At 45.3% G+C, this 24,690-nt stretch overlaps 1 protein-coding gene across 4 annotated transcripts in view; it reads right to left on the bottom strand.

Annotated features, from left to right (window-relative positions):
- The window catches only part of GULP1 (GULP PTB domain containing engulfment adaptor 1), a 2,138,858-nt gene that overhangs the window by 1,686,677 nt on the left and 427,491 nt on the right, over nt 1–24,690 (bottom strand). For all 4 annotated transcript variants that reach the window (XM_086955346.1, XM_086955349.1, XM_086955345.1 and 1 more), the window contains one exon: nt 5,484–5,635. The gene's annotated coding sequence lies outside the window, so the exon portion shown is untranslated. The remainder of the gene's footprint in view (nt 1–5,483; nt 5,636–24,690) is intronic.

The following is a 24,690-nucleotide window of genomic DNA, read 5'->3' as shown; positions in this document are numbered from 1 at the left end:
CAGTTTCTCACAGAAGAGGTTGTTATACAGGAACCTAAGTTCATAGCCCATCTGCTGGGCTTAACTACTGCAAAGGTCGGAGAGAATATATGTAAGAAGTAACAAAAAAAGAAACCCGGTCTATTCTAACCCTGATACTGTGGAGACAGACCTACACTTAACTTGGGACTGGACCACAGGAAGGGGCAGGTGCACACAGTCATCAGCGTCACCAGCATAGAGGTGATGATACCCAAAGCAGAAGCAAGAGGTAATGTGTGTCTATACAGCACATTTCAAGGACAAGCATTTGCAATGCAATAGGTCTCGCGTTTGCAAGAGTTTAAGCTATTGCCATTGTAAATGACAATGCCTTTTATTTATGTTTTAAAAACCAACACATAAAATAAAGGCCTTGTCATTTACAACGCCAATAGCTCTAACTCTAGTAAATGCGAGACCTATTGCATTGCAAATGCTTGTTTGTAAGATGTGGAAGACTGCATGCATTCGAGTTTGCTGAAGGTAATGTTTTTAGTAATATTGAGAAATCGACAACAAAAACCAGTCAGTCAGACTATAAACAGGCCAAGCCAGCCAAAACAAACGCCTACACTGACCTGTCACACCAGCCCTTCTGGGACTGCCTGAAAGCCCTATAGTATGAGCCAGTCCGACATTGGAAGGTAACGATAAAAAAATCCATATTATCAAAAAAAAGAGTCAGAATCTTCTATGAAGAGTGTCTGTGTGTGTATGTGTTTCAGACTGCATGGTGATCTCGGGGCAGTTGTACTGCGTGTGTGTTCAGTGACTCTCCTGTGCGTGCGTTGCTCGCTCTAGAGGGTGGTCTATGTGGCAGTTGTATGTGTGTGTATTCAGTGCCTCTCCTGTGCATGTGTGGCTCGCTCTAGCGAGCGGACTGCGGACCCGTCTCCGTCCCGCTGCCCCGGTTTCGAAGGAGCCCTGCGCGAGGCCTGCGAGCCGTGACAATGCGAGATGCTGAAATATTACCCAGTTCTAGGCCTCGCCCCCTGCCGCCGCCGATAGCTTCCTGGTTCCCAGCTCGTCGGTGGGGATGGCTAGATAGAGCCATCTGTGGACGCCGGAAGCCCCGGGCGGGCTTGGGCCTGGGTATGTGAGAAGAAACCTCCTCGTGACGCCTGGGGACTGCTCAAGCCCGAGTGTGTGAGAGACTGCGTCAGCAGCATGTGAGGCGCGCAGCAGTTGAGTGCCTTAGCCGTACTCTGCCACCTGTGTGCAAGTTACCAGTGTGTGCAGACCTGCCGGTCCGGCTGCATCAGGGTCGCTCCCGCCTGCTGTCTTGTATCATGTCCTAACATGCCACGCCAACGGTAGGACAACTGTTTACATGTGTTTGTTTTCTGTGCTGTTGTATCGTACGTTACTTTGCAGGCCGCCTTGTTAACGAGGAGAAGCCTCGTGTGAGCCAGATGATGCAGAGATGACACCAGCGCAGCGACAAGAGCCTGGTGAGGTAAGAGGGGGGAGAGGGAGGGTTATGTGTGTGTGTGTGCCTGCGTGTGTGTTTGTGCCTGCGTGTGAGTGTTTGCGTGTGTGTGTGTGTGCATGCGTGGGTGTAGCTGTGTGTGTGTGCGCGCACGCGATTGAGCGGGCGAGAGGCTGACTTGCTGGGAATGTGGACAGGAGATGTGCATGGCGCAGAGCTGGACGTGCGCGTCCACAAGGTGAAATCGCCGAGGGAAAGCGTGTACCCTTCTCCTGTCCAACATTCCCGGCAAGTGAACAACATAAGGTCCTTTCGCTGGACGCAGCGATTTGCGCTGTTAACACCAGCAAGACCTAAAAAATTGGCATGTGCATAAAGGTAATTAATTATTATGTAAGAGATGGATCCCTGTGAGTGCCATTGCTAAATATGTGTTTGCACCTAATCCAGGTCCTACAGATCACAACCCATTTTAATGCTTGCAAGTGACACTGCACAGGAGTGCAGTGAACTGACTTCTACAGGCACAGGTTCTCCATGCAGAGTATAAAATACGAAGCCCGTTGTATTTTCTAATATTTTATTTCAGTTATGCTGTATGCCATTCTTGGGAGTTTTCGAAAGTGCTTGCTGCAGAAGTGAAGTTAAGAACTGAAACGTTTCAGCTACATAACCTGTGCATTTATTAGTGAATTTCACTTATGAGTAATTCATAACATTGGGATAATTTCTCATTATTTCTATGTGCGTTTAAAGCCTTTTTTGCAACTTACACAAATGTCTATGTCATATACAGAATCTTCGCAAATGTTCAGGAAATGCTGTCTCAATATTTAACACCTTCAGTGCTCATGACGAGCTGAGCTCGTCATGAAGCACAGTGGCGCTGTGCTCATGACGAGCTGAGCTCGTCATGACCGCCGCGGAACACCTACGCGGGGATAATTCCCCTGCTGTGCTGGGCGTTCCATTCAGCAGGAGTGGTCATGACCAGCGCCACCGTGCTGCGTGACGAGCCGAGCTCGTCACGAGCACTGCGGCGCCGCACACGCCCTCCCTCCCCCCAGCACCACGGGGGAATTAGCCCCGCGGGGAAGGGGTTTATGCAATAAAAATTGTTCTGCTTAAGAACCATTTCTTTACTAAGTTAGAGTGAGGCAACTCTGGCTCTTATTTAACATTTTCACTATCTATACAGTAATGCAGGGAGGAACGATTAATTTAGGACACCTCTTCCCCTCGCAGCAGTGTACCCAGTGTAGCACGCAGATGCCATGTCACAGAAGGCGAGAGCAACATTGATGCTTCGGTTTGTCCTATCACAAGGAGATTTTCCCATACCAACCTATCAGCAGGCGGATGAATGCGTATCAGCATTTTCACAAAAATAATTCACATTAAATTATATAATATTTTCCAAAAGGGTTAAAGCGGCACTTGACCTTTTAATTGCACTGGCTTTACTCTCTTAATACACTGAAATCCCAGTGGTCTAGAGAAATGGCTTACAGTTGTTCTTCTACAATAAATGTAAAATCCCTGAGAATTAACTATGGCATAAAACAAGCTCTGTTGTAGATCCTTACAAGAGGATATCATAATTATCTTGGCATAGTTAATTCTCAATCACATGTATCTGATGGCCTCATGTGAATAAAAAACACACACACACACACACACACACACACACACACACACACACACACACACACACACACACACACACACACACACACACACACACACACACACACACACACACACACACACACACACACACACACACACACACACACACACACACACACACACACACACACACACACACACACACACACACACACACACACACACACACACACACACACACACACACACACACACACACACACACACACACACACACACACACACACACACACACACACACACACACACACACACACACACACACACACACACACACACACACACACACACACACACACACACACACACACACACACACACACACACACACACACACACACACACACACACACACACACACACACACACACACACACACACACCTCTCTCTCTCACTGGTTAGAGGCGGCAGACCCGGAGGCTGAGAACGGCCCGGGACCAGGGTTCGATTCCCGACGCGGCAGGGTCGAGGACCAGGGTCAGCGGACTGATAATTCTCGCCTCGGTGCCCACTTTGGGCAGTGATCACACTCGGTAACTCTGGGCATTAAGCTTGCCTCATCTCTACAACGGCCCCCCACAGACGCCGGGGATGCCTGGCTTCACCTTGGAGATACCCAGCATGGGACCATCTCACAGGGAAAGCCAGGACGGGTTCCCCAGCGGTCATTCGCGCCAGGATACTCCTGTAGTAATTGAGCGCGCTACAAAACACCTTACATTTACATTTACATTTACATACAGGGGCAGGTGCATGCACACTTTTCGCAAAACTGTGATGTTTTAAGAAAAATGTTGGCGGAAAAATATGCGGTGTTGCTGAAATGTATATGAGGCTAGAGAGCCATCAAGTGCAGGGTGTGTTTTCGGTAATATACAGTGCAGAGGAATGGTTTCCATCTGCTTACATGAAACTTTTGAGAATAGAGAGCAAGATTTGGAAATATTTTTTGTGCCTGAGGTAGGGAGCACCATCCAATGTGGTTAGTCGCAAAGTGCAACTCTCTCCCCGCTGCTAAGGCACTACAAAATAATATTTTTATTGATTATAAAACGTTCATTGCCTCACCAGGTTCTCCATGAAAGTTCTAACTTGTTGTATCCTGCCCTTTTTGAAGACTCCCTCGGAAACCTCGGCCATCTGACACTTATTACACTGCCCTATCCTTCTCTTCCCCTCCAACTTGTCAAAACTCTCCAAGTTTTCCCTGAACTCTATGGCATCATTCTTACATGTCCTTACACCTAATGTTACACCTAATCCTGCCCCCGATCACCACCTGTCACTTGGTACCCATAGCACATTTTATAACAAAAATAGTAATTAATGGCGGTTCTTCCAAATTACTTTGAACAGGGCAACAAGAAGCATATAGTCTATCATTCCTCATCACTATAAGCTATGAACAGGACAATATGGTCTAGAAAACGTATTTACACTATGACTTCTAGAAAATGATAAGTCCTCTTTTATTGTGAAATGGTTCTTTCACAGCAGCAATGTACTAGCTTTGTATATTGTCATTCGGGAGACTATATCTATCAATTTTAATGTCTAGAATAATCAAAGGCATAAATAGTCTAAAGGCTCCTGGGAGAAAAATGAACTTCAATAAACTACTTAATCAGCATTATTTGACGACCTATTGCATTGTGAACATTTACATCGCCATATATCAATATTAAATGTTGGGTACATCGTTTATGAAATTCAGATTTAGGCAGCTATCATTTCTATTAGTCGACTTGTCCATTAGTACCATGATCTTAATCATAAAGCTGTCTTTAATCTAAGCAAAAATATAAATGACTATGTAATGTCAATGTTCCTGTACATATACTGATATGACTCTGATATGACTCTCATTTAAAGGAGTATTAACGTAAATACAATGTTTTCATGTAATAAATAAACGTAATTCTTCACTGCTGATGGGTTCAGAGAGCATGCTTGTGGGTATTTTAAAAGGCACTTATCTATTTAGTAAAGAGCTACAAATCCAAACATTTATTGTCCTCCTTTTACTCCATCATGACTTGCTCTTTATTCGAGGGTAGCAGGTGTTTTAGTTGTCACCAGTAAAAGAAGCCAATCCCTCTGTTTCCTAACAATTCAGTATGCAACATGCAAAATGTAATATCATATTCCTTCAACAAATGTCCACCTTTTAGCTAGTTGTAGTCAGGAAGAACTGCATCATTATAAATGCATATGTAGTAGAGGCCAACAGTTTTCCATGTACATGATAACATTCAATCAAATGCGTTATAAACACCAAAACACATATGATCAGCATTTGTGCTAGTTCATAATAAATATTCACAGTCAGAAATTATATCTTACCTTGCTTTCCAGTAGAGTGTATATATATTCACATCATGTATGACGCGTGCAAGTCCATATTAAAGTAGAAATTGATGCACATCCATAAATCCGTTTTAAGTACCCTGTGTGTCTAGCCTGTGCTTGTATCTGCTTATATATAATCGATTATTCTGTAAAACAAGAAAGGAATAGTAATTAAAATGAGACATAGATTTAAACTATTGCATTGAAATTAAGTACTTCAAAAATGTAGACTAGATCTAGAATGTATACAGAATATACATAAACGATAGTAATTACTCAATTATTCAAGATCAGAGGTCATATCCCATTTAATGTGGTTATTAAAGGTATGTTTTTTCATAAAATATTTTATTAGCATTTATCCAAGTTATGAACAACATGGCAAGTGTAGCAACAGTGTTGAGACATAAATAATAACTATTAACGTGCAGTCTTTCTACTGGTTTGTAATGCTGTCTCACTGCTTATAGGCGTTTATCCCTCTCCAATTAGATCGCAACCTGGCACACCAACACCTACTGAAACATACTTGCTTTGCAGTTTCCAAGACCACCTGTGTAAAGAGCATAATAGCATAATACCTCCCATGATGTCTGTTCTCTAGCCTCCTTTAATGTGTATAGCACTTTTGACTATCAATGCTATCTATCTACACTATAACTTCGTAAAACCCTAAGACACTCTAGTCCAGGAATCTCCAAAGTCGGTCCTGGGGGGCAATATCCTTTCTAGGTTTTTAGCATACCCACATTCAGATAAATAGAGTTATCTTAAAAAGCTGTCATGGATCTGGCCCTCCAGGGCCGACTTTGGAGAACCTGGCTTTAGTCCATGCTGTATAAAAACAACAAATAAACGTTACACAGATTACAATTTAGTGTGGCGTACATAGAACAATAAAGTTTAACAGAGCTTCAGAAAGCTGTAATTATACGGTAACATTGAGTGGTTTCACTTGGAAATTCTTCTAAGTGTGGAGTTTTGGAACTTTAAAATATTCACCTAAAATCAGCCAAACAACAAATTCCGATTTACTCACCTGTTGTCAGGAGAGACCAGAGTGCTGCATTTTTCAGCCCGGTACTGATCCTGAAAAGTAATTCTAACCGTACTTACCAGTAACTTGTATTTCCTTCCAAAAGAATCTATTGTCTGGTTTTCACCAGACAAGTTTCTAAGTGTCTATTTTCACAAAATAAAAATATTCATTAAAAATTGCCTGTTTGACTTAAACACATTCTTTCAACAGTTTACAGGAGATGCACCCATGCTGGATCCAGGAGCCACCAGTGAGTAAGAAAAAGTAACGTTAACACTACTTACCTGCTAAGTGAATTTCCTCCCATAGGATAACATTGGTGATTCTATGTGAAAAAGTTTCTGTCAACTTTTAAAATAAAATAATATTCCTTAAAAATCACTACTGTAACCATAACGCTTTTACTCACCTGTTTACAGGAGATGTCCCATGACTGAATCTAGGATCCAGTCCTGTGGTTAGAAAAGTAATCCAAAAAGTAACTAATTGCATTTAACTAGAAATTCACATTGACCTCAATGTTGCATTGTGTCTGAAATTGTGTTGCCCATTACAACAACTGTAACTATTGCACTTAGAAGACCATTGCCTATTTGCAAAGTATTTAAAATAAAGTTATTCATTCTGAGAAAGTATCATCAGTATAAAAAAATTAAAATAACAATTAATGCATTTAAAAATTGTCATTTACAAAACCTTTGAAATTCAATGAAAAAACCATAGGTTTCAGACATGTTATAGTTAGGCATTAGCATTTAAAAAAAACCTTTGAAATTCCCTGAAAAAAAACATAGGTTTCAGGCATGTTATAGTTGGGAATTAGCATTTAAAACACCTTAGAAATTCACTGAAAAAACCATAGGTTTCAGGGGCGTTATAGTTAGCTGGACATTTCACTCATACAACACCATTGAAATTACTCCGTTATAGTTAGTTCAGCTAACTATAACTCGTGCGCCCACAATCCACTGCTGAGGACGTCACATATTACATCACTCATGACACGGTCAGTGCATCACTCATGACATCACTCATGACATCTCAAATGACATCACCGATGACATCACTGATGACATCATCCAGTAAATGTGTGTCTTTCTGAAAAATATTTTTTTTATATATGTATACCGATTCCAGGGGAGTGGGTATCATGATTAAAAGCTCGTTCCCAATTTCCATCAACCACACCTGGACAGATGTGATGGGCAGGTTATGCAGCCACAGCGGGGCAGTGGGAAAGAAAGCCACTCGCAGTAGTTACAGTATATGTCCCTCCAGGGTTGCAGGGACAGACATTTAAAGATTTAGGTAGCATTATGCTATCTTTCCCAGAGGGCTGCCTAGTAGTGGGTGGAGACTTCTACTCTGTCGTGTCCGGGACACTTGACCCATGTCCTCCCTGCAATATAAGCCTCTCACAAAGATGGCTTCCCGACTTTTTAGATGCAGTGGGGCTGGTCGACACATGGAGGGTGTACCACCCTGAGTGTGCTCAATATACCTTTCCATCAGGAGCACATAACAGTTTATCTCTATCAGATTACATTCCTGCGCCAGTAAGAAACATTCAGGAAATCATACACCTTGCACAAGGCATATCGGACCCCTCACCAGTGTGGGCCAGAGTGGCCCTGAGTGAGAAACGGGTGAGCAGAATAACACCGATTAACCCTTGGTACCTAATAACATCCAATTGTCAAAGAAAAAATGTCAATAGCTATGAACCATTATTTTTGAGAGAATGAAGAGTCAGTAAATTATACTCAAATGGTTTTGGAAGCCTTCAAAACAGTGGTAAGGAGGCAGGCAATGTCCCTGATTGCCGGGGTACGTAAAGAAAAGGCAAATTAATTCATTGAACTTTTTGCCTTCCTCCTGTAATGTTTCGGACCTGTTGTTGGCTGTTTTATGACTCTGGGCACTTTACCACTGCTGATCAGTGCTAAAGTGCATATGCTCTCTATGGTAAATTGATGTATGGATTAGAGACTCCATGATTGGCTGGTTTGGTTTACTTGTCAGACCCTAGTACAGTGCACTGCGTGTCCCCAGGGCTTGTAAATCAAATGCTGCTAGTGGGCCTGCAACACTGGCTGTGCCACCCACAGAAACAGCCTGTAAAGTGTGTCTCAGGCCTGCCATTGCAGAGCCTGTGTGCAGTCTGGTACTGCCATGTTGACTGGGCAAGTGTACCCACCTGCCAGTCCCTAGACCTTCCCTTTTATACATAGTCACCCCTATGGTAGGCCCAAGGGCAGGGTGCATTGTAGGTAAAAGGTCATTCATGCCCTGATGTGTGTGGCATGTCCTGATAGTGAATTACAGCCATTTTCGTTTTTCACTATTGCAAGGCTACCTGTTTCCCATTGACCAGAATGGGCAGTTTGATTATAACACCTTATAATCCTTACTGACTCAGTGAACTAGGTAGAAATTTGAGTTTAGCATGCCTGAACTCAGAATGATAAAATACATCTTTTAGTGAAGTTGGTTTTAACATTCTGTGTTTGAAAAAAACACTTTTAGAAAGTGGGTATTTTCCTGCCTAACTATGCAAGCCTGCCTCTGTTAGGTTGTGTATTCCTTGTCTGGAGTTTGAGTGACAGGGGCTGGGGGATTCCAGGAGACAGGGCGAGTCAGCACAGGGCTGAATAGAGCTATCTGCATGTACATGGGTGGGAGGAGTTGCACCTAGGACCTGAATAGGGCTGTGACTACCTTCCACAATGCTAGCTCCACCTCCTGTGGTGCGCCTGATGTCCCTGGCCCACACTGTCAAAGGAAAGAAGGAGTCTTGTCAACAAAGCGCTCCAGGACTGCACAGAACAAGTTTGTACTAGGTACAGGTACTCTCTGCCTTCAGAGAATAAAGAGAATACTAGTATAAATATTGGGGCCCAGACCCCAGGACTTTAGATCACTTTTAAAAAACAAGAAGAACCTTTGCTGAGGAGAGGAACCAGAGAGAAACTGAAGGAAGAGACTGTCCCTAAGCTGAGTGCTGTTTGGGGGATTGGCCTGCAATAGTTGCCTGACTGCCAAAGAAAGGAGAAAGGAACTTTGTGCTACTTTCATCAACTTGTAAAGGAGCTCCAAGAGCTTGAAGCTAGAGCTTGCCTCCTGCTGAAATCTCAGGGATAGGAGACTTCACCAACCAGCTCTCCTGAATTCTTTTGAAGTGCCTGCTGTTGTGCTGGGCCTTCTGAGGGATTGTGTGTCTCAAGGAGCTGGAAGCGCGACTCATGAAGAAGAAGTGCAACGCCGCCGTAAGCATGGGCGGAAAATCCGTTCCGCTCGCGGATTTTGCGGATTTTCGGGAAATTCGCAATCCGCGAGATTCGCGAATCTCCCGCAAAATCCGCAAATCCGCGAGCAGCGGATTTTGCTCGCACTGCTCGCACTGTTCGCGCCCCGCGAATAAGTGCAAAATTGCAGAAATACGATTTTAGCAAAACTGAAAGTAACTACTTACCAGGTTCAAAAGTTCAGGCTCATCATTAGTAGTCATTTCCTGTAGTGCTTCCTGAGGGGCCCCTCCAGAGTTCAGTTGCCAGTTGAAACTATTATGTGACCCTGCTCTGAACCTCAGAATAGTTACACATATGCCACAAAGGTCCTGAATTACAGCTAAGGGAGACAAGCAGGAGCCAGGCTGGAAGTTAAAATCCATTAATCAGCCCCTAATTCATTATTGTCAGTTGGGGCAGGGCAGGTGTTGTAACTAATTTTGCAACAATGAAAGCACTTAGCAAGTGCAAAAGATCACTAATCAGGGCGCACTAAGGAAGCAGGTGCCAGCTAAAAAAATATTCTGTGACACATTAATCAGCCCCAAATTAATTCAGGTCACTTGAGGCAGGCAAGGTGTGCTTTGCTTTGCCGAAAATAATGTACACTGGACAACCAGAGGGTGTGGTGATGAAACAGAGGGTGGCATGGGTGGGCCAGAGGGTGGCATGAGTAGTCAGAGAGTGGCAGTGGTGACAGAGAGTGGCAGTGATGAAGAAGAGTGTCCCAAACAGGCTGGACACGTAGAAACAACAAGTTCGCAAAACTTGCGACCCGACAGGTAAGTTCGCAAATTGCGAAATTGTAAAAACCCTTGCGAACTGGCAGAAACACGGGCGAACACAAAAAAAAAAAATCCGCAAATTCACGGGAATTCGCGGATTGCCAATCCGCAAAATCCGCTCATGCTTACGCCGCCGCAGCCGTTGTCATTGCATCACTGAAGAAGGGTGTAGCCTCTGCCGTTGCATCGCAGAAGTGCCTTGCATCGCCGGAGAAGAGTGTTGCCGTCGCATTAGATGCCGTTGCACCACTGGAGAAGCTTGTGCAGGTCCTGTCACAACTCAGAAGATTCGTTGAGTCGCCGCACGGCCGGCGGGCGTGCACACATAGTTGTCCCATAGAAGAAGACGCCATTTTGTTTCATTGCACCGGATCTTCATCGCATCACGGCGTTGCAGGTCCCATCGCCACGGAAGCGCCGTAAGAAACTGACGCATTACCTCCCCATGCAGAGAAGAACTGACACATCACGGTCCCCTACGCAGCAGTAGGGAACCAACGCATCACCGTTCTTGCATGTAAGGAACCGAATTATCACCTTCCCTGCAACACTTTCACTGTATAGCGTTGCGCATCCAAAGGTACATTGGACTTACAGTGTTGCATTTAGCATCTAAAGAGAACTCCGCTATTGCTACCATTTTTAAAGTACAGTATTGTGGATTTTTGTTGTTTGTGGTCTTGTGTTAATTCTATAAATAAATACTAATTTTTATACTACAACTTGTGTGGTGTCCATCTGTAGTGTTGTCACTGGGTTACTGTATGTGTTCACAAATGCTTTACACACTGCCTCTGAGATAAGCCTGCCTGCTCGTGCCAAGCTACCAAGGGGGTGAGCAGGGATTATTTTAGGAGTGTAACCCCTTACCCTGACTAGGCGCAAGGGTCCCTATTTGGTCAAAGGTACCTACCGCTACCAACTAGAGACCCCCAAATCTAACAGGCTAGAAGAGGAAATTCTCCTCATTGAAGAAGAAGCAGAGGGACCACTGACACAGATTAGACTTCACACACTAAAACTCAAGAGAGAAGAATATAAAGCTATCACTACTGACATGGTCAAAACGCTGAGCAGGGACAAGGCAGGTAGACTGGAGGACAAGTTTGGGAAGTTGTTGGCCTGGCTAGGCAAAAAAGAAATAGCAAGCCGACTGGTAACTGAACTAATAACGTAGTCAGAGAAAATATTAGTAGACCCGCAAGAGATAGCCAATGAATTTGCCAATTTGTACTGTGCTATTTACCAAACACGTACCTCCTTTAAGGAAGAAGACTCTAAAGCCCTACTTTTAGAAATGACGCTCCCATCTTTGACAACTGAAGATAGGGAGCTGCTTGATAGTGCCCTTACTAACGATGAGGTGGTCCGGACAATAACAAACCTTGAAACTGGAAAAGCCACTGGCCCTAATGGACTTCCAATCAAGCTCTATAGGCTAAAGCCAGATAAAATCATGCCATATCTCAGCGGCATGTTTGAGGAAAGCCTTGTCTTAGGTGTGCTCCCTCATGATCAGAGGATGGCCACACCGGTTACTATACATAAAGAGGGTAACCCCAGAAAGAAGTGTTCTTTGGATTGGATCTCGCTTCTGAATGCCGAGCCCAAAGTACTGGCCAAACTACTGGCCCGTCGTTTGGTCTGAGCGATCAACAAACCAGTACACCCGGATCAATTGGGCTTTATGTCCCACAGAAACACGGAACTCAACTTGAGGAGTCTCTCTGGAGTGTTGGGACTTCAGGGATTTATAACAAAGGGTGCGGTAGGGGTGTCATTGGATGCCACAATGACCTTCGACACTATTGAATGGCCATACCTCTTTGCAGTATTGAGTAAGTTGGGATTTTGGCCAAACTTCATCAAATGGGTGCGCCTATTATATTCGGAATCTCTGGCACATGTGGTCGTCAACAATAAAAAATCTGCGATATTTACAATTGGTCGTGATACTAGACAGGGATGTCCACTGTGCCCTCTGCTCTTCTCGCTGACTCTAGAACCCCTGGCAGCGTTGATCCACAGGGACCCCATTATTTGGGGCCTGAAATGGGCCAATAATTGGGAGGACCATATTTCCCTTTACGAAGATGACATTCTGTTGTTCTTCGCATCCCCAAAAGCTTCACTCCATAAAGTTCTGAACATTTTTACGAATTTCGGCAAATATTCCAGGTATACAATCAACTGGAGTAAATCCTTATTAAAAGTCCTCAGTGGCTGGCCTCCTCATCTGCCCAGGGATTGCCCTATATAGGAAGCGAGAGGTGGATTCCAATACCTTGGGATTTACATAACAGCAGACCCGGGGCTAGCTGTGAAGCGTAGCCTACTCCCCCGCTTCAGCGACTGAAACGAGATGTGGGAAGATGGAAAACCCTTCCAATATCATTACTTGAAAGTGCTGCATTATTTAAAATGATGTCATTACCACGCTTTCTCTACGCCCTCCAGAACTTCCGAAACCCGGTTCAGACGAAATACTTCAAAGAGGTGGAGAATCTCCAGAGAGAACTGCTCTGGGATGGACAACCTAGCATTATTCTCTAAACTGGTGAAGAGCTGGTTTGATGGTGGAATTGGACTCCCCGACATTAAAACATATTATTGGACGGCCCAATTAGCTGCTATTTATCACTGCACATACAGTCATTGGGATGACCCAGGCTATCAGATGGACAAATGGCTACTAACAGGAGGTAACTTCAACATTGCTCTTTACTCTAAACCCGCAAAATTTTCTCTGACAGGGCCAACCAAGCATTCAGTACTTATGTGGCATGCTGCCAATAGAAGTTTGGGCTGGGGACAGAAAATTACACAGGCCACTCCCCTGTGGGACTCGGAACAGTTGAGCACTCTGAGGAAAATGAAGGGCTTCAACAAATGGGACAGGATAGGATCTCAAAGGTAGGAAATCTATGCAAAGGGGGGGTGGGATAATAACATTTGCTACCCTACAACAGGAATACCAGATAGCGGACACAGAAAACCTTCGATACCTACAGGTGAGACATGCATTGACATCACAGATACCAAAGGGAGAATCTCTGCCAGAAGCCTCACCCCTAGAGGATAGACTTTTAGACAGGTACATGCAAACAAAAGCGGTATCCCTAACATATAAAAAATTGATTAATAACATACCAGATCCCCTGAGAACGATTCGTGAACAATGGGGGAGGGAAGCCTCAGAGCTGGATGAAGATGAGTAGCAGGAGGTGTTAGCCTCTCCTAGGGAAGTTGTGATCTTCGCTCAATTGCAACTGGTCTAATTAAAAATCCTCCAGAGAATATATGTCACAGGACCGAAGCTAGCTAGGATGGGCAGGGCAGACGACTTGGTATGTAGGAGGCAATGTACATTTTTTACATATAATGTGGGAGTGTGTACACGTTTAGAAATACTGGACTGGAATCCACTATTGTTTCAGGGAGGTCCTTGGAGTTCAAATGGAACTGGAGGTCAAAAGATGCTTACAAAATATTTGGGAACCCACAGACCTGAATAGCAAGGATAAAACATGGGTGACACTGGGCCTGATGGTAGCTGAAAGAAACTTGGCTAGAATGTGGGGTGCAAGTGCAGTACCTACAGTGGAGGCCTGATAAGCAGACATGAACTAGTGCATGACGAAGGAGAAAAATGTTTATAGTGCAAGAGGCTGTTCGAAAAAATGGTCGCAAATATGGGGCAAGTGGAATGAGTATAGCGGAAATATCTGCGTTCCCTCCAATTGTCCCCTCACCATCAGTTCCAAATACAGCATAAATAATGTAACACAGGAATGCTAAGTTTGGCACTGTGCAACTGATCCATGTATATGTATATATATATATATATATATATATATATATATATATATATATATATATATATATATATATATATATATATATATATATATATATATATATAATTTTTTTTTTACAATGGATGTAATACAGAGGGAAGAGATCACACAAGTCAGAGATCCCAGTAACTTGAAACGCAAATCTAGATTCTTGCCCCATACAACACATGACGCAATAGACGTCTTCAATGACGCCATCCTCCAAGATCTGGAGAAAATGTCCAATAAAACTCTGGAATTGAATAGGAAGAACTCAAATATTTCCCGGCTGGAATGGGAAGCTATCAAAACACTGAAGGAGGACACATCAATCGAAATCAAGCCCTCGGACAAGGGGGTGAATATCGTGATCTTCAGTAAGAACAAATACAAGCAAGAGGCCCTGCAACAATTACAGGACAGGAACTGTTATACTATCATCAACAGGAAGGATGTTGTGAAATGCACCATTGACTATCACGCTTTATTGAAGGGGTGGAGGGACGAAGGGATGTTTAATAAACACGAATATGAATATCTACATTGTGAGCACCCAATAATTCCCACATTTTATCACCTCCCCAAGGTGCATAAGGACATGAAAAATCCACCGGGGAGACCTATTGTCTCCTCAATAGGGAGTCTTCTGGAGAACACTTCTAAGTTTATAGACACTTACCTAGCCCCCTTTGTCAAGAATTTACCCTCCTATGACAGGGACACCCAAGATGTTATAGGATTGATTGACGGGATCGAGTGGGAGCCTGATATGCTTCTAATTACCCTCGATGTGGCCAATCTCTATACCTGCATAGATCATCAGGAGGGTGTCTCTGCAATGAAATGGTTCCTAGGCACAAAAAATATGAAGTACCACCAACACAACTGTATGCTTTTACAGATGGCAGAGTTTTGCCTCAACAATAACGTCTTTCTTTTTGCAGGAAATATGTACAGTCAAACAAGGGGGACCGCCATGGGCACGTACTTCGCTCCCAGCAATGCAAACTTGTTCGTGGGCAGGTCGGAGAAGCACGTGGCCTGGGGGGGGACCAATGAAAAATGGCTGGGCCGGATCATGATCTGGACAAGATATATAGACGATTTGTTTGTCGTATGGCGGGGCGATAGATCCTCGGCTGAGGAATATATTGCGGCTCTCAATGATAAAAATCTTAATTTGAGATTTACCAGCACCATTAGCGACACATCTGTATATTATCTTGATCTGGAAGTCTTCTTAAAAGGGAGCTCCTTACTAACAAAACTGTATCGCAAACCCACAGCGGGCAATACCGTATTACATGCGGATAGTCACCATCGTATGATAAGAAACATCCCCTTTGGGGAATTACTCCGCCTGAAGAGGAACTGTACAGATCCTAAAGATTTTACACAGGCCCGGGACGAAGCTGTATACAGGTTCAAAGACAGAGGGTACTCGAAGGCAACATTAGCGAGTGCAGTGAGTAGAGCTGACCTCCTGGAAAGAAAAGATCTGATGAAAACCTAATTGAAGGAGGTAGAAACGGAAGGAAGTGCCAGAATGATAACCACATTCAACATGAGATCTTGTGAGTTAGTGGCAATATTTAATAGAAACTGGCACATTTTGAAAACTAATCCGATAATGAAACACACTCTACCCCCCAGACCCTCTGTAACTTACAGACGATGTAAATCTTTAAGTGACCATCTGACTGATAGCCACTTTGAAGATTCCCCTAAAACAACGAACAAAAAACCAGTATGTGGCTTCTATCCTTGCATGCACTGTAAGGCGTGCAAGTATAGCAAGAAAAGAACGAAGTATGAAGGGAGACCCAATGATTCACGCCCCATAAGAACTATCACAAAATTACTTAATTGTACTTCAGAATATGTGATTTATTGCATGGAATGCCCGTGCTTCAAGAGATATATTGGCAGTACAACCAATCAGGCCAAAAAACGTATCTTGGAGCACATGCGTGCCATAACAAACAGGGATAAGAGCTACCCCGTGGCACGCCATTTTGAAACCCACCACAATAGCAATAGGGACCTATTGTCCATACTTCCTTATCGATCAACTAGACAGGAAGGTACCTGGGGGTGACAAAATAAGATCGTTGCGAGCATTGGAGTCCAGGTACATTATTGACCTCCAAAATATGCAACCGAGAGGTTTAAATAATGACGAAGAAATATGGGTCCACCTGGAGTAAAATTGGGGATAACATGTAAATATTACTATTGTTCTGTAATATAGGAGTTGCGCAGCTGTGCATAAGTACTTGCCCATACAGGGCACAATTGCAAAGCAGGGATCTGTATGTCCAAACACTTATGCCCATACAGGGCTACATCATCTGTTCGCATGTACACACAATAATAACTAAGGGACGGAGGAATTGAGATAGTTTTTGAACATCGATAATTATAATATTCGATGTTTCAATTCCCAGAATATTGACACAAATGCGAAGGTTGACAGTAAATGTGCACCATATAACAATTTTGATGCTCACAATTTAAATGAATTCAGAGCAAATGAAGGCATCTTTGAATAACGAGCACATTGAAACAATAATGGGGAAAGATATGATGTTGTTGTGAATGTTTCATCCCTTCTAGATGTCCCCCAAATGAAAAATGTTGTATATGCGACTTAATGAACTGTTATAATATCAACTTGGACAATTCAATGTTTTTAACTGCACGAGCACTTTTTACACACCATTTAACCCACCGTGTACATTTTGTAGAAAAGACACTCAACATGATGTTGCATACTACAAGATGGCCGCCGATTTGGCGAGATTTAGTCCTCTTACTATGTTGTGGAGGAGGTGGGGATAAAATTGTGTTTTTCACTACAATCAGGTTGACACTGACGAAGCTCTAGTGGCGAAACGAGTTTGTCGAGGTGGCAGGGGATCTGCCAAATAAAATTCTTTTCTTGGACAAGAGACTTTGGAGTGCCGTCTATTTTTCGTTTGAGAGCGAAGTGTGACGGATATATATATATATATATATATATATATATATATATATATATATATATATATATATATATATATATATATATATTATATATATATATTATATATATGCCAAACCTTAATCCATCTCATTTGATTGCTCTTTATAAATGTTGCATCACTTTTATCAATAAAATGTTCATACTTTATTGTACACAATAAAGTATGTATTCAGGCCACTCATAAATAAACAACATCCATAAATTACATTCTATGATCAGGTTAATAGACACACATATTGATAGGCAATTAGTAGAGTTTACATCAATGATTCTTTGTAATTTGGCAACAAGAAGAATCAGATATATCTATCAAGGTGGCAAAATTGTTAAATCTAAAATTGTTAGGCCGGTTAGCCTTAGGGTGGTCTTCTCCCAAACTTGATTAGCTTACACCCAATTGGCACCTTTATTGTAAGTGCAGGTTCCTAGTAAAGTAGTATCCCCATGTACCCAGGGGTGTGTAATTTAAATGCTACTAGTGGGCCCGCAGCATCCCTTGTGCCACCCACCTCGGTAGCCCTCTAAACATGTTTCGGGTCTGCCTGTGTGTGCAGTTTTAAACTGCCATCTCAACCTGGCAAAATAAACTTTTTGCCTGGCGTAAACCTTCCTTTTTAACAAATATGTCACCCCTAGGGTAGGCCTTACACAGTTAATAGGATAAGGTGCAGTGTATTTAAAAAAGTGAGACATGTACTTTTTGCTTTTACATGCCCTGATTGTAAATATTTCTTAAAGACCTACGTCTCCCATATGATAACATTATTACATTTATTAAGTGATAACTTCCAACTGGGAGAAAGTAGGAAGGTCGGGTTTGGTGCCTTAATAATTGTAATTTAAAATGTCTTTAATAGTAAAGTCAGATTTCAAGTCAAAATCCAGAAATTGCAACTTTTAGAAAGTTGCCATTTTTGTGTCCCAGCTATATTGTGCCTCCAGCCTGTATCATTTGTCCCATAACTAAGTGTAGCTGGCAGTTGGTCTTTGTGTATTATTCCCAGGCAGTGAGATACATGGGAAATAGATGTTGGCATGACAGGTCATCGTTGACATGAATAGGGGCGAAGCTGTCATCAACTACACTTCCACATCACAAAGTCTCTGGCTAAGCACACTCACAAAGTGTTTCAACTAGTATTTTGTTCCCTCAGTCAAACTGAGGACAGGGTAGGGGGGGCAGGAAATTCCAGACACCTCTGCAGGGAGAGAACTCTAAAAGCTTTTCCGACTTTAAAGTGGGCACCAGGTATAAATACTGGATAATCAGACCCAACTCTTCAGTGCACTTCCAGACTGGTGGAATACTCAGGAGAACTGCTGTGGACTGGATCTGCATCTTGAGCCCAGGAGCACACAAGTAACTTCAACGGCAAGTTGGCTGGCCTCCTGATCGGAGCTTCGGGGCAAGGAAAGGCTCCAACCACCTTGAACCCTGCACATGGACTCTGCATGCTGTGCACCCTAACCTCTCTTCAAAGTGGTGCCCCTTGGTTTTGGACCCTAGGTGTATGGCCTGAAGGTGTTCTGCCAGCCCAGCTGTGGTCTACACCAAATCCAGATAGATGCAAAGCCTCGCTGCACAGTTGCAAGCTTCAACTGAACCAACACCAAGCATCGTGAAGCCCCACAAAGCCTCATCATCAAGACTCATTGGAACAGATGCAGCACAACAACACAGGACATCGCATTCCAGCTCTTGCAGCTTCTATCAGAACTGACTCAGCGTGATGGAACTCGAAGCAAGACCTTGAATCACAGCTGTGGCTTTGTGCTTTTAAGCACTACTTTGCCAAAATCTTTAAAAGTGCAAATCTCTAGTTCTACTAATTGTATTTTTTGTGTTGTTTTGGTCTCAAATAATTTTGTAGCATTCCCTCCAAGTTACACCTGACTGCTTTTGTGCCAACCTACCTGAGTGTTAAGCACAGGTTGATTAAGTGACTTTAGTCGTTCACCCTACCAGGGATTGAGGCTGTTGCTTAAGCAGGGTTTCACCCCTCCTCAACAACCAACCCAATTTCTCATAAAAGTGTAGTATGTACAAATCCACAGGAGATCCATATGAGAATTACTTATTTAAGAAACTTCCAACTTGTATTCACAGTAAGGCTCTGTTGTCAAGTTCTGATGACTCATTCAAAACTTAGTTGTTAGAAGGAGGTCTATCCGTTGACATTTCCTGATTGCTAGGAGGGTGGTAGAATTTTTTACCCTAGAGTCTGGTCTGCCATTGAGTATCATTAGTTTTGTGTTCCACATGTGAAGCTTTCAATAAGCATTAAATTCTGCTTCTGTGCTGAAATAATTTGACACACGGGCAGACACAGGAGACTGGCTCCAGAAGTGGTTTCCTTCCTTGGCAGTGGAGGGCACCAATCTGTTGCACTAACTCTCCACTGATGTGAAGAATACTTTAGCCAGCAAGAACTGCAATTTCATTCCAGCAACATCTGGCTGGCCATTTCCATGTAGAACACTGCAGACCATCAGGGATAATCTTGGGTAAAGAACATTTGGTGAGATTTTTAAAATGTGGTAGTGCTCTACGTAGTAACGCCCCATTAGTAAAAATATAAAAAATATAATCAATCAATCAATCAATCAAAGACATTTATAGAGCGCACTACCTACCCGTAGGGTCTCAAGGCGCTTGGGGGGGGAGGGTGCCGCTACTGCTCGAACAGCCAGGTCTTGAGCTTCTTCCTGAAGGAGAGGTGGTCTTGGGTCAGGCGCAGGTCGGCCGGGAGGGAGTTCCAGGTCTTGGCAGCCAGGTAGGAGAAGGACCTTCCTCCTGTAGTGGCTCTACGGATGCGTGGGACGGTGGCGAGGGCGTGGCTGGCAGATCGGAGGTGGCGTTTGGGAGCGTAGAAGTTGATGCGGTTGTTGAGGTAGCTCGGGCCTTGATCGTGGAGAGCTTTGTGAGCGTGGGTAAGGAGGCGGAAGGTGATTCTTTTGTTGACCGGGAGCCAGTGCAGGCCTCTTAGGTGTCCGGAGATGTGGCTGTGTGGTGGGACGTCGAGGATGAGTCTGGCTGAGGCGTTCTGGATGCGCTGGAGTCTCTTCTGGATCTTGGCGGTGGTTCCGGCGTAGAGTGCGTTGCCGTAGTCCAGTCGGCTGGTGACGAGGGCCTGGGTGACGGTCTTCCTGGTCTCCGTGGGGATCCACCAGAAGATCTTCCGAAGCATGCGCAGGATGTTGAAGCACGACGAGGAGACAGCGTTGACTTGCCTGGTCATGGAGAGGGAGGAGTCCAGGATGAAGCCCAGGTTGCGTGCGTGGTTCGTCGGTTTGGGTGCGGTGCCCAGGGCGGGGGGCCACCAGGAGTCGTCCCAGGTGGAGGGCGAGGAGCCCAGGATGAGGACCTCCGTCTTATCTGAGTTCAGTTTCAGGCGGCTCGTCGTCATCCACTCGGCTACCTCTTTCATCCCTTCGTGCAGGTTGGCTCTGGCGGCGGCGGGGTCGTTGGTCAGGGAGAGGATCAGCTGGGTGTCGTCGGCGTAGGAGATTATGTTGAGGTTGTGTTGGCGTGCGATGGCCGCGAGGGGGCTCATGTAGACGTTGAAGAGAGTAGGGCTCAGCTAGGATCCTTGAGGGACGCCGCAGATGACTTCGGTGGCCTCTGACTTGTACGGTGGTAGGCGGACTCTCTGTGTTCTTCCGTCGAGGAAGGAGACGATCCATTCCAGTGCCTTCTCCTGGATTCCGACGTTGCTGAGGCGCTGCACTAGGGTGCGGTGGCAGACCGTGTCGAAAGCCGCGGAGAGGTCTAGGAGGATGAGGGCCGCTGTTTCTCCGTTGTCCATCAGGGCTCGGATGTCGTCGGTGGCGGCGATGAGGGCGGTCTCGGTGCTGTGGTTGGCACGGAATCCGGACTGCGATGGGTCGAGGGATCCATTCGTCTCGGGGAAGGCGGCCAGCTGTTTGTTGACGGTCTTCTCGATGACTTTGGCTGGGAACGGGAGTAGAGAGATGGGGCGGTAATTCTTGAGTTCGGTGGGGTCTGCTGTAGGTTTCTTGAGTAGAGCGCTGAGTTCGGCGTGCTTCCAGCTCTTGGGGAAGGTGGCGGTGTCAAATGAGGTGTTGATGATGTCCCGCAGGTGGGGTGCGATGACAGCGTCGGCTTTGTTGAAGACGTGGTGAGGGCAGGGGTCGGTCGGAGATCCGGAGTGGACGGAGTTCATCATGTGGACGGTGTCTTCGGTGTTGACCGGGGTCCAGGCGCGGAGGGTGGTGGTGGGTGGTGTTGCTGCGGTCGTGGCGTGCGTCGGTTGAGTGCTGAAGCTGTTGTGTATGTCCGCGATCTTGTTGTGGAAGTAGGAGGCGAGGGAGTTGCAGAGGTCTTGCGATGGGGTGATGTCGTTGTTTCCGGCGTTGGGGTTGGAGAGCTCTTTCACGATGTTGAAGAGTTCCTTCCAGTTGTGTGCGTTGTTGTCAAGTCGGTTCTTGAAAGCCGTTTTCTTGGCGGTGCGGATCAGTTGGTGGTGTTTCCGGGTGGCGAGCTTGAGGGTGGTCCTGTTGTCCGGCGTGGGTTCCTTTCTCCAGGTTTTCTCGAGGGCTCGGCAGTTCTTCTTGGAGCTCTTGAGTTCGTCGGTGAACCATGGGGCTCTCTTACTGCCAGGTCTGCTGGGCGGGATCCTCAGAGGGGCGAGTTCGTCTGCGCATTTGCTGATCCACTTCGAGAGGTTGTCGGCGGCCTGGCTGGGGTTCGCTGATCTGGCCGGAGGGTGCTGGCTCAGGGAAGCGGCGAGCTGGTCAGCTGTGATCTTGTTCCAGCTTCTTCGGGCAACCTGTTGCTGGTGGTGGTGGATCGTCGTTCTTCTGAAGGTGAAGTGGATGCATCTGTGGTCCGTCCAGTGGAGTTCTGTGGCGTGGCTGAAGGCGATGTCTTTGCTGGATGAGAAGATGGCGTCGAGTGTGTGTCCAGCGAGGTGGGTGGGGGTGGACACCAGCTGCTTGAGTCCAAGGTTGGCGAGGTTGTCGAGCAGGGTGCTGGTGTTGCAGTCGTTGTTGTTCTCCAGGTGGAAGTTGAAGTCCCCCAGGAGGATGTAGTCAGCGGAGGGGAGGGCGTGCGGGCTGACGAAGTCGGTGATGTCCTCGCTGAATTGAGTGCGTGGTCCCGGAGGTCGGTAGATCAGGGTGTCTCTGAGGGTGGTATTCGGGTCGGTGTGGATCTGGAAGTGCAGGTGTTCGGCGGAAGGTGGGGTGTTGTCGATGCTGGTCGTGATGCGGATGGTGTTCTTATGGATGATGGCGATGCCTCCTCCCACCTGGTTGGCGTTGCGGTCCCTCCGGGTGATCTTGTAGCCATCTGGGATGGCGATGTCGGGCGCTGAGGAGGCGTTCATCCAGGTCTCCGTGATGAAGGCAACGTCAGGGGCTGTGGCGTCTAGGAGGTTCCAGAGTTCGATGGCGTGTCTGTGGACGGAGCGGGTGTTGAGCAGGATGCACTTGAGGTGGTTGCTGCTGGTGTTCGGCTTGGCAGGTGCTGGTGTCGGGCAGGTCCGGATGCTGGTGAACTTGCAGGTGTTGCAGCTGAAGGGTCCGTGGACGCGTCGTGGGGTGGCTCTGCAGCATCCCGGGACTCGGCCGGTGTTGAGTGCTTTGAGGGTGGCGGCGGTGTACGTCAGGTGGGTCGGTCGGGGTCCTCGTGGGCCAGGGGTCCTGGCACTGGGCGCGGTCCAGGCGCGGACGGGTGCAGATGGGCTTACCTTTGGCGCGCCTTCGGCGCACAATCGGCGCGCCCGCTGCGCGTGACCGCTGCGCGTTCGCACGGTCGCCATATATGGCGGAGTGCGCGGGTGGGCGGAGCAGCTGGGAGGCGGGAGCGGGGAGGGAACAGAAGGAAAAAAGGGGCGGGGTCAGCGGTGGTGGCGGGAAGCGGGGAGCGGGGAGGGAAGACGGAGGGTGGCAACAGGCAGGGAAAAAACAGGCAATACAGCGGGGAATACAACAATTATAACAAGTACCAATACAATTCTACAATTTTACACAGTAAATACACAAGGGGCACAGGGAGAAGAGCGCCGATCACGGACCACGCCGCTCGAAGGAGGGGGCGTGGTCACGAGGCGGCAGTCGGGCAGCGAAGCACAATGGAAGGGGAGGCACACGCAGCAGCTGGTGGCCGTGCAGCGCGGGGGTGTCCTAGAACTAATCTGTCCATTTATCTCATACATAAAGAACAACACACATTTTAAGCAACGGACTACTCTATTTAGTGCTGTCCAGACAGTACAGGCACATTTCTATTTTTAAAATGTTACGCTATTGTTATTCTCAGTGTAAAATGTATGGTGTATGTGATGGATTGTTTTGTTTTTTAGTATATCTCCTTTCATAAAGTGGTGTGTCTGGATAGTCAATTTAATTCTATTTATATTCTGCTGTAGTGAAAAAATGCCTATTTGTAGTCTGTCGACATTTGAAAACTCAAAAGTATGATCCAATTCTAGTGAGGATTTGCAGACTAATAAAACATTTTTTCTTTTAAGTATTTTTATTGTTCATCAACATCAAGATTACATTTTCATTATATATTTCACCAAGATAAAATAAAGAGCAAAAAACATTCATTTCAGCAAATTCATCCTTATAATAAACTCATCATACACATTCTAACTATATTCTTTCTTACTGACTCGAAGCAGTACAAATTATTAAATATCTTGCTACAAACTTAAGCCTCCCCCAATCTTTGCTTCCATTCTATTATTGGAGCCCATATCCGTCTCGCAGCTTCTTTTCTCACCCTTCCCTTTTTCTCAAATAGGGCCTGTTCCAGCCTATATATCGCCAAAACCCTAGAGACCCATTGTTGTAGTGTCGGTGGCCTGGGATCTTTCCATAGCGACGCTATACATAATCTACTTAATACCATGGCTATGTACAAAAACTCGTAGTGAGGTATATCCAGGCCATCCTTTGTTACTCCTAAGATCATTACTTCATATAGCAATGCTATATTCATTCCCAACGAGTTCTTGAAAAACTGCTCCAATTCTTGTTTGTACTTATCTAAAGCGGGGCATGAAGCAAACATGTGGATAGTATCGGCTCGAGTAGATTGGCATCTTGGACAGGTTATACCTCTAGTTCCACCCCATTGTGCCACCCTGTAAGGAGTATGGTATAGTTCAAACAGTGTTTTATATTGCTGGGTTTGCACATTTGTTGCTCTCAGTACAGTGTTTGACAATTTTAACGATTTCTCAGCCTCATTCCCTGTC

The sequence above is a fragment of the Lissotriton vulgaris genome, chromosome 2_1, assembly GCF_964263255.1.
Source record: "Lissotriton vulgaris chromosome 2_1, aLisVul1.2, whole genome shotgun sequence".
Classification (NCBI taxonomy): Eukaryota; Metazoa; Chordata; class Amphibia; order Caudata; family Salamandridae; genus Lissotriton; species Lissotriton vulgaris.
The sequence above is the reverse complement of the archived record's forward strand: the minus strand, read 5'-3'. Positions and strand labels throughout refer to the sequence as shown.